This window comes from Nicotiana sylvestris, chromosome 8 (genome assembly GCF_000393655.2).
Source record: "Nicotiana sylvestris chromosome 8, ASM39365v2, whole genome shotgun sequence".
Classification (NCBI taxonomy): domain Eukaryota; kingdom Viridiplantae; phylum Streptophyta; class Magnoliopsida; order Solanales; family Solanaceae; genus Nicotiana; species Nicotiana sylvestris.
The window spans coordinates 157,717,366-157,727,922 of record NC_091064.1 but is presented as its reverse complement, the minus strand read 5'-3'; positions in this window follow the sequence as shown (position 1 = coordinate 157,727,922).

Here is a 10,557-nt window from a genome sequence, read left to right as displayed (position 1 = left end):
GAAGCTCCCTCGACTGAGCTTATGAATATATTTTTTCTTGTTTGAAGGGGAGCCTCTTCATCATTGGGTCCTTCTTCATCGTCAAGGACCACTGTGGTCGGTCTGGTTGACGTTTCTTTTATTCTATTCTCCTGAGTCCCAGCCGAGGAGGGATGTTTCCTCTTTGGTTTCTCTTTTTTTGCACTGCGGACTCGGGGAGGAGTTACCTTCACCGGGAGCGCGAGTAAATTCGCGAGCTCTCCTCCGATTAAGGACACTTTGCAATGACAATTCAACTTTCGTCGGGTTATAAAGAGCCTCGATGTCGAGGAAAGTGACAGGTCCCTTCGGAAATCTTGTGAGATACAAGAAGACAATTAAATTGCTGCCAAGGTATATTGACATATTGAAAGAAGAATTCTTGTTTACCATAGTTTTTGGCTTTACACCCGTATTTGTGAGCCATTTCCTTCCACTTTTGGGATTCTGGTGTAGTGATATCTAGAATTTTTTATACCTATCGGTCCAGATCTTGAACCCGTGGAGGCTGCTACTGAGTAGCTGGAATGAATAAAATAAAATTTAATAAAGAAAGAAGTTTTTTTTACATAGAAAGAAAACAGATACCCAAAAAACTTACAAAAAAGATGATTCGGGAAAAGCTGGTGTTGTGGTGGGGATGATGTCCCTTGTAGAGATGACAGTGAACCGTTCCATCTATCCATAGTCATTTTCATCATCAATGCTGGTAAAGAGAGCATGATGATCGCATTTGCTAAGATTTAACCCTCCATAGAAAATCTTTAGGAGTGAACGTTCATCATATGTGTGAGAGTTATGGTTTCCACGTCTCAGAGCATAATTGGCGGAGGCAAGCCACCGTACGCCACAAGAATGGGCCTACTTGTGTCAAACAGACTTGGTACTAGTGGCAAAACTCTAAGATTATTGGGTCAGTTGCTTCACCCTCTCTCAAAATGAAAGGGCTCAAAATGAAGGGGTATGTGTAAACGTACATGAAACCTTGCTTGGAGAAGGTAACTCTTTCTACCTCATTGGGAGTGAGAATTTTGTTTACCATAGTTGTTGGCTTTTCACCCGTATTTGTGAGCCATTTTCTTCCACCTTCGGAATTTTGGTGTAGTGATATCCAGAATTTTTTGTACCCATCGGTCCAGATCTTGAACCCGTGGAGTCTGCTAGTGAGTAGCTGGAATGAAGAAAATAAAAAGCTGGCAAAGAAAGAAGTTTTCTTTTTACATAGAAAAAAAACAGATACCCAAAAAACTTACAAAAAGGTTCCATGATTCGGGAAAAGCTGGTGTTATGGTGGGGATGATGTCCCTGGTAGAGATGACAACGAACCATTCCATCTATCTACGGTCATTTTCATCGTCAATGCTGGTAAAGAGAGCATGATGACCGCATTTGCTAAGATTTAACCCCCCACAGAAAATCTGTGGGAGTGGATGTTCATCATATGTGCGAGAGTTATGGTTTTCCAGGTCTCAGAGTAATTGGCGGAGGCAAGCCACCGTACGCCACAAGGATGGGCCTGCTTGTGTCAAACAGACTTGGTACCAGTGGAAAAACTCTTAAGATTATTGGGTTAGTTGCTTCACCAGCTCTCAAAGTGAAAGGGCTCAAACTGAAGGGGTATGTGTAAACGTACATGAAATATGGTTTGGAGAAGGTAACTCTTTCTACCTCATTGGGAGTGAGGATTTCAACGTTGTTCCAATTACATTCCTCGTTCATGATAGGGATTCTAGGAGCACGAATGGAAAAAAGGTACCTATGAACAAGACAGAACTTGTCGCTTTTAGAATTTCGAGGTGCTTTCTGTTTTTGAAGGTCAAATTTCGTACTAAGTTTAAAAAGAGTTAAAATGAGGAGTAGTTGAGAAGTTATAGACAACAAAAATCGTGGTCATGATTACCTCAAAAACTGACGGAAATATTTGTTGAATTACGAAGCAACACGTGTTCGAGTCATTACTGCGAAAAGATGTGCGTCCTTTCAAGTGTCAGAGGTCGTTCAAGAACTTTTTTGCCAGGAAAGAAACTCTTATCTACTTTTCGGTAACACTAAGTTTCATCACCGGAAAGTAGGGGGACTGCCTGTGTGTGGTAAAATTGGTTAGTGATAGCTGGGCGAATGACGTAATAATACGTAAAACTAAAGACATGTGGGACGTGAGTCAGCAAACAACGCATCGGATGTAAGCATGCAATCGGTGATGAACGAATCCTAAAGACAGAGCAGCCGGTAATAAGGATTCAAAGCATTATCATCTGTTAACATCAATGGGCAGCCATTACAAAGAATATCTGTATTTATAGCCAACTGTTATACAATCATTTATTACGATTTTATTCTCATTCAAGAGAAACTTGATTTGGGGATGTTGTCTCCCTGAATAGACCTATAAATAGAAGGATTAACATTCGTTTTAGACACGAAAAACTCTGTACACAAAAATACTATACTCTGCTCTCATTTTATAATTCTCAGTTTTTGAATATTGTTACTGCTTTTGCCACCGAAAAGGCTAAATTCGTAGCCAGACTCGTATTTCTTTTAATTTTATTTCACAATCTTGTTTTTGCTCTTATTTATTTATTTATTATTTTTGGATCAAATTGATTCACTTATTTATAAACCACGCTATAAATTCAACTATATCAATTTACAAGTAAACAATCATCTAACTCAGCAAAATAATTTAATAAGAAAAGAAAGATACAATTGATCAGAAAACTTTAAACTATATCATTGTCAAAGTAAAATCTTCACGCGTTGGTTTAGTAGGCCAATACGTGAACTAATAAAACTTGTCAACTTACAACTGAGAAACAAACTATTTAAATATGAAAAAGATTTTTGTTCTTATATACCCAACGCAAATTATATAACAGGACTCTATAATTGTTCGTTCAGTGGAGAAGAAAAAAACAATAAAACTTTGTCTAAACCGAAATCATGAAAACTTGATTATCAGCTCTTTTCCTTTTCCGAAAACAATTTTTTTTGGTTGGGAAAATGACACTTTAGGTCCTACTTAATATATGCAGTTTATCCTAATTAATTCTAGATACACGGGTTGGCCTAGTGCAAGATGTGTAGTGATAAAGTAATTTGTTGCCAACTTGTTTGAACTAATTGTGCATTAGCTATTTGTCTTATTCCCTGATCTTAGGTAGTATAATGGAAGAAGTTGAATGAATTTTCTCTAGATCCATCATTAATTTTATCATGCGCCTATTGGACTAATTTTTAATTTGTCAAAAGTGATCATTTATTGGTTTGGATCTTAAAAAAGTGTCTTCATTTCCAACTGATTTGAATTTGCTTGGTTCAAAAATTTCAAAGTACAAGAAATTGAAACCATTGGAGAAAAATGTTGCTGCAGCAGTGCAGTTTGCTGAAGCTTGACCAGGCTATGAACTTAAGTTGCCCTCGTCACATAAATATTTTTATGTTAAAATACGAAAAACCTTTTTTTTTATGGGTCATTTAATAAGAGATCTTTATATTCAAACGTGTGAGATCAATAATATAATGGTTGGTAAAATATCAGAAATTTTCTGTAATATCATAATTTTATTTGAATTTGTAACAGATTATATCGTACCATTTCCTCTATAGTGTATTGTTTGTCTACGAGCCTATTCAACCAAGTGTAATGGGCAGGATGAGAAGGGATAGAGAATCGAATATTGGAAAAGGACCGTACCTCAGCGCCTGAAGACAATAGATAAGACATAAAAAGGGACGAGGGAAAGAAATGTGAATTAAGGCTGCAGCAGCCACATCTTTAGGTTAGTGGGACTAGAAAAAGTACATATATATACACATGAAGATATGGTAGCATGTCTTAGAAATAAACTAATTAATAGGGGAAGCTGCTTAATGGAGACCTTCAAAGTCAATGATAAATTGCTAGAGTAAATGAAAAAGAAAAAATGGATGAAGAAAATCTCATCAATTACAACATTATTATGCATATATGTTTGAGTGGTTACTCATGACTAGAAACAGTCGATTGCACCTCCCTTCTTTTTAATTCAACTAGTCAGTGGCACATGACCTACCCACTAACAAGCCATTCCATCTAGAGAAGTAAAATATACTAGTTTAGGTGGAGGTTTTATTTTTCATTTTTTGGCTTTTAATTCAATGAAAAGAATAATTGTATAGTTTCTTTGAATTGTCTAAGTTGCATTCTCTAACTGAATCTATTTTGCACGACTTAGACTGCGTTTCAGTAGACATTAAACAACACTAGCAAACATATGTGATGATGAGGAATGTGGGAAGTGAAATTACTGATGTTCTTCAACTTCTACATCTAAGATGTAACATCTTGGGAAAGGCTAAGGAATATATATGACTTGGTCAACTAACCATGTTTTCCGCCCTCATAGTTAATTAAATTCCTTTATTTTATTTTGATATGAAGGCCGAAGGGTGTTACATTTGAAGCTACCAATAGATGACATCCCGTGCACGCAAAGGTCATGGTTTGGCTTCTATGTTGTAGAGTTGGCCATGTTGTACAGTGATTTGCCTATTGATAATTGGGGAAAATGTTCACAGTCCTACTAGATTAATTGTTGCTGTTTTATTGACTTGGAAATTGCAATATAGTACGTCGCTTGCGGAAAGTTCCTTTGGAAAATGGCCAACTTTTGTGACACGGGTGCAACAGTTGCATCATCAAATCTCATCTTCTTTGACACATTATTACAATATGGAAAGAAGGTTGTAATTGATTGTATGGCTAGAATAGGAGCGGAAAGAAGGATTCTACTGAATTCCATTCACTGGAAAATTAGATTGTGTATAAAGGTTAAAATTTTCGCTCAACATAAGTAAATTGTTGAATTTCATTATTACAAGAAAATCTTATAGTGTAGCATTTAGGTTTTTGTTTTAGAGCATATCACATTATATAAATTTGATGTATCTTGTCATGATTTTCAGTATTGGCATTCCCTTGTGAAAAAATGTGAGAGTTGGGGGTCTTCCAATTCTAATAGAGCATTTGAAAGTATGAATCCACGTCAACTTCAATCTTGTAATTATTATTTTTATATATATTAATCAGATAAATCATCTAACAATCCAAGACTCTAACTTGGTGATTCCTTAAAATATAAGGACTAATTTGATGGAAGCAAATGGATAGTGGGCCTAAATTTCAAGTCATTTTCGTGCTTTCTCACAATGCCATGGAATATTATATTACTTGTTGTGGAATCTCAAAGACATGCAGTAAATTCGCTCCCCCATTTGGAATCTTCGTTGATTAGCCATTAAGGTGTACATCATCTTGTTGTTCTTTGCAAGAAAAGAAAGGATTGTCCCTTTATCTCTGTTAATTGATTGATATGTCTTGGCGTGAATTACGCTACAAATTTATCCCTTTCATACCCTTAGAGAATGATGTTGAGAGGTGAAAATTAAAGAAAGTATTGGTCACGGCTCACTTCTCTCACCATTATTAGGAGTTCAATGGATATTGGATTAGGGGTGTGTTTGGTACGAAGGAAATATTTTTCAATTTTTCCATGTTTGGATGACTTAAATGTTTTAGAAAATATTTTTCTCATGAGCTCATTTTCCTCTAATTGAAGAAAAATCTTTTTCCTATCAAGAGAAGGGAAAACATTTTCCAAAACTCTTTTTTCAACATTCCCTACCATATTCCCTATCTCCACCAACCCCCACAAACTCACCCCATACCCCAACCTACCCACTCCTACCCCACCCCTACCCACACCCCACCTTAAATAGAAATATTATTAATAGTATTTTCTTTTCATGTTATAGATAGAGTACTTTTTTTTTTATTTCAACAAATGAGTATTTTCTTTTCATGATATAAAAAAGTATTTTTTTATTTTAACAAAAAAATATTTTCTTTTCATGATGTAGAAAAAGTATTTTTTTTTTCATTTCAACTAAATGATGTAGTAAAAAGTAATTTCTTTCATTTCAACAAAAAAAATATTTTTTTTCATGATGTAGAAAAAATATTTTCTTTCATTTCAACAAAATGAGTATTTTTTTTTCATGATGTTGAAGAAGTATTTTCTTTTATTTCAACAAAATGAGTACTTTATTTTCATTTTGTAGAAAGAATACTTTCTTTTTCAACCAAAAAAAGAGTATTTTTTTTATTTATGGAGCACAAATATCAATGCTATTTTTGCGTAAAAAAGTAAAGCAACACATTAATTCCTTTGAGTTCGTGTGAATATTTAAAAGAATAATTAAATTCGTGAAGAAAATAGAGTACTGAAAATGTTGTTTATTTGGGGGGAGAGGTGGAGGGGGGAGCACATGAAACATGGGTACTTGGGGGGAGGGAGGTGAGGAGAGTAGCATAAAATATTATTTTCTACTCTCTAACCAAATACTAGAAAATATTTTCCAGAGAAAGTTTTTTCCCACCAACCAACAAGAAAAAATAAGTGATAAAACCACTCATTCTAGGAAAACATTTTCCTTCGTATTAAGCACACCCTAAGAGTCTTTGTCCATTAGTTCTATTCAATTAAGGCTCAAGAACATTAGTTAATTATTCTCTTAAGTTCTCTGTAACAAGTTCGGTTCCGCTCTCCACTATTAGGAACAATTCTGAATACATATCTAGTGATAATTGTATACGGATAAAATCGAGGCTAAAGAGCAACTCGATTTTCCGATGGAAAAAACGAAGCAAGGGCATAACTACATGGAATCGGAATCAAAGCTAAGAACCTCTCGTGCGGAGGCCCGAACGAAGCGCCTACCACAGAGCCATCGAGACCACCCCTCCCCCTCGGATTCGGTTCAAGTTCCAAGACCTCGGAAGAGCATTATCAAATGGTTGCACACAACTAACGAAGGCCGTAATATCTGCGCTCAACCGGATATCACGACGCGGATCTTGGCCATATCGACAACAGATCAATGATTAACGAAAAGAGGATTTTTACCTTTCTAAGATTGTACTAGGGATGAAACTCTCCTACTATATAAAGGAGATGAGTTTTATTCAATGGACACACTGTAACACGCATATCAAGGTAATATACATTTGTTGTCTCTACTTCTAAATTCATTCAAAGTTCTTATTTCTACTCATAACTCTTCATTAGTGTTTCGCTTCGAATCGAGGACGGAACAAGCACTAAGCTCAGACCCGAGCTCGGACCTAACTTCACAATTGGCTTGGTTATTTATTATCTTCAATTCACTTATTCAACATTATTGATCACTTGTATTGAATTAGTTCACATATCCTTAAAATTGCGTATAAATTCAATTATTATCTATTTTTAAGAATAAACATGTACAAGCGCGTACTTGAGCTAATTGTTGAAAATTCTATTTTTCCTTAAGTATTTCAGTTGAGTTCTTTTTCCTATTTTATCCTACTTTTGAATTTAGCATGTTGCTAGTTTAGAAAAGCATGTTTAGTTGACTTAATTGCCTATTTGCTTAAACTGCCTTAATTGCATTACGTGAAGCATGCTAGGCTAGAATTAACTATTTACTTGGTACGAAATTTAGCTTAATTGTGTATTCTTGTGTTGTTGCTGTGTGTCTTTACTTTGGGACTACGGGACGACATCCCGGGAGATCCCCTATACGTATTTATGATCTGAACTGAGGTGCGGGATACAAGAGATCCCTGGCACGTATATTGAGGATACCAAGAAATCCTCGGGATACCAAGAGATCCCTAGCATATATTGAGGATACCAAGAGATCCCTAGCATATATTGAGGATACCGAGAGAACCTCGGGATACCAAGAGATCCCTAGCATATATTGAGGATACCGAGAGATCCTCGGGATACCAAGAGATCCTCGGGATGCCAAGAGATCCCTAGCATATATTGAGGATACCGAGAGATCCTCGGGATACCGAGAGATCCCTAGCATATATTGAGGATACCGAGAGATCCTCGGGATACCAAGAGATCCCTAGTATATATTGAGGATAACGAGAGATCCTCGGGATACTGAGAGATCCCCGGTTACTTCCTTGTGGTTTGCCTTCATCTCTGTTTCCGTTATTGTACTCTTATTATCCTGTGTAGATTCTTACTGTAGAATCTCGATTGCACTACTTATGTTATCCTGTCATTTTTATATTTATTTAATCTGCGCATGTTTTTCATGTGCATATCCAGGTACCTCTACTCAGGCCTACCATCCTTGAGGGAGGCGACTACTTAGAGACTTTGAGGTACATCTGCTGCGTCTGCATATCGAGGAGTCCCTTTCTATTCCTGCCTTTTAGAGTTTATCCCTTTTGTACTTTCTGTTCTTATTAAACAAATTCCGAAGTTAGAGCTATGTAGTATTTCCTTTTTCTTAGCTTGTGATTCGTGGGTTTCAGGGTCTTGGATTTGGATATTGGTTTTGAGATTTATATATGGCGTATGCTGAGCGGCACATTTAAACACTATTATTGCCTTATTTTTGTTTAAAAATTGTTTACTTCCGCAAGTTTTGGTTATCTTCTGCAATTTAGGCTTACCTAGTCGTAGAGACTAGATGCAGTCACGATGGTTCACGGAGGGCGAACCGGGGTCGTGACAAGTTGGTATTAGAGCTCTAGGTTCATAGGAGTCATGGATCACAAGCCGGTTTATTAGAGTCTCACTAATCGGTACGGAGACGTCTATACTTTTCTAGGAGAGGCTATGTAACTGTTAAGAAAATTCCACTTTATTTGATTTCCTTGTCGTGCGATATTTTGACATCATAATTCTAAACTTCTGTCTTCTATTCTCTCACAGATGGTGATGACACGTTCTACTCGAGACGATCAGGCACCCGTGTCCCCTACTACAACCATCAGAGGCCGGAGCCGGGGTAAAGGCTGAGGACACGCACGTGGTGCAGCTAGGGCACCTGTGCGAGCTGCCACTGAGGTACCACCAGTGGATCCAACTGTAGTCTAGGCACCTGACACGCCTACTGCTACTACTACTCCAGCTATTCAGGAGACTTTAGCACAATTCATGAGCATGTACACCATTTTGGCTCAGGCAGGGTTGCTTCCCCTTGCTTCAGCTATGTCCCAAGCCGGGGGAGGAGCACAGACTCCCGCTGCCCGTGCTCCTGAGCAGCAAGTGCATGTTGAGAAGGTCAGCAGATCCCTGAGATTATTCCTGTACCACCTGCAGTGCCAGTTCAGCCCGAGGACAGGGCAACGACTTCCGAGGATGAGCAGCTGAGGCTTGAGAGATTCAAGAAGTACAAGCCTCCTGTATTCAGTGGTCTAGCATCGGAGGATGCTCTGGGATTTCTTGATGAGTGTTACCGCATTTTCCATACCATGAGTATCTCAGGATCGAGCGGGGTTTCTTTCACTACCTTCCATCTTCGAGGAGCCGCCTATGAGTGGTGGCACACCTATGAGTTAGATAGTCCATATGAGGCTGCTTCATTGACTTGCGCTTAGTTTTCAAATCTGTTCCTGAGGGAGTATGTTCCCAGAGCCTTAGGGACATATAGCGCGCAGAGTTTGAGCATTGCACCAGGGTGCTATGATTATTTCAGAATATGCTGTCCGTTATACCAGTTTGGCTAGGCATGCACCAGCCTTGGTTTCTACTATTCGCGAGAGAGTTCACCGGTTTATTGAGGGGCTTATTCCCAGCATCAGATCTAACATGGCTTGTGAGTTGGAGATGGATATTTCTTATCAGCAGGTGGTGAGCATTGCTAGGAGGATTGAGGGTATGCATGCTAGGGAAAGAGAGGACAGGGAGGCCAAGAGGTCTCGAGAGTTGGGCCATTATTCTGGCAGCTGTAGGTTGTCATGGTAGGGGTTATATAAGTCACCCTATTCATTCAGCTCTTCCAGTAGCCAGTAGTGCTCCAGCTCCTCCTAGGCCTCAGGAGCCTTATTATGCACCTCTAGTTTCTAGCGCGCCTCCTGCGCGGGGTGCTTTCAGAGGTCAGTCCAGCAGACCTGGTCCGAGCCAGTCACAGCCGCCACATCCTCCCATAGCTTGTTTTGAGTGTGGTGACACATGCCATGTGGTGAGGGATTGCCCTAGACTTGGGAGGAGTGCACCTCTACAGACTTCTCAGCTACAGCGTGCCCCGCAGAGTTCACATGCTATGATTACAGCTCCAGTTGCTACCCCATCTGCTCAGCTAGCTAGATGTGGAGGTCGGGGAGGTAGAGGTCGCCCTAAAGGGGGAGGCCAGGCTAGATATTATGCCCTTCATGCCCGTACCGAGGTTGTTGCCTCTGATTTTGTCATCGCAGGTATTATATTGGTTTGCCACAGAGATGCATCAGTTCTATTCGATCTAGGCTCTACTTACTCTTATGTGTCTTTTTATTTTGCTCCACATTTAGGTGTATCTCGGGATTCTTTGAGTTCCCCTATTTATATTTCTACTCATGTGAGAGATTCTCTTATTGTGGACCGCGTTTATCGGTCGTGTTTGGTTGCTGTGGTTTTGAGACCAGAGCCAATTTATTGTTGCTCAACATGGTAGATTTCGACAATATCTTGGGCATGGACTGGTTGTTGCCCCATTATGCTATTCTTGATT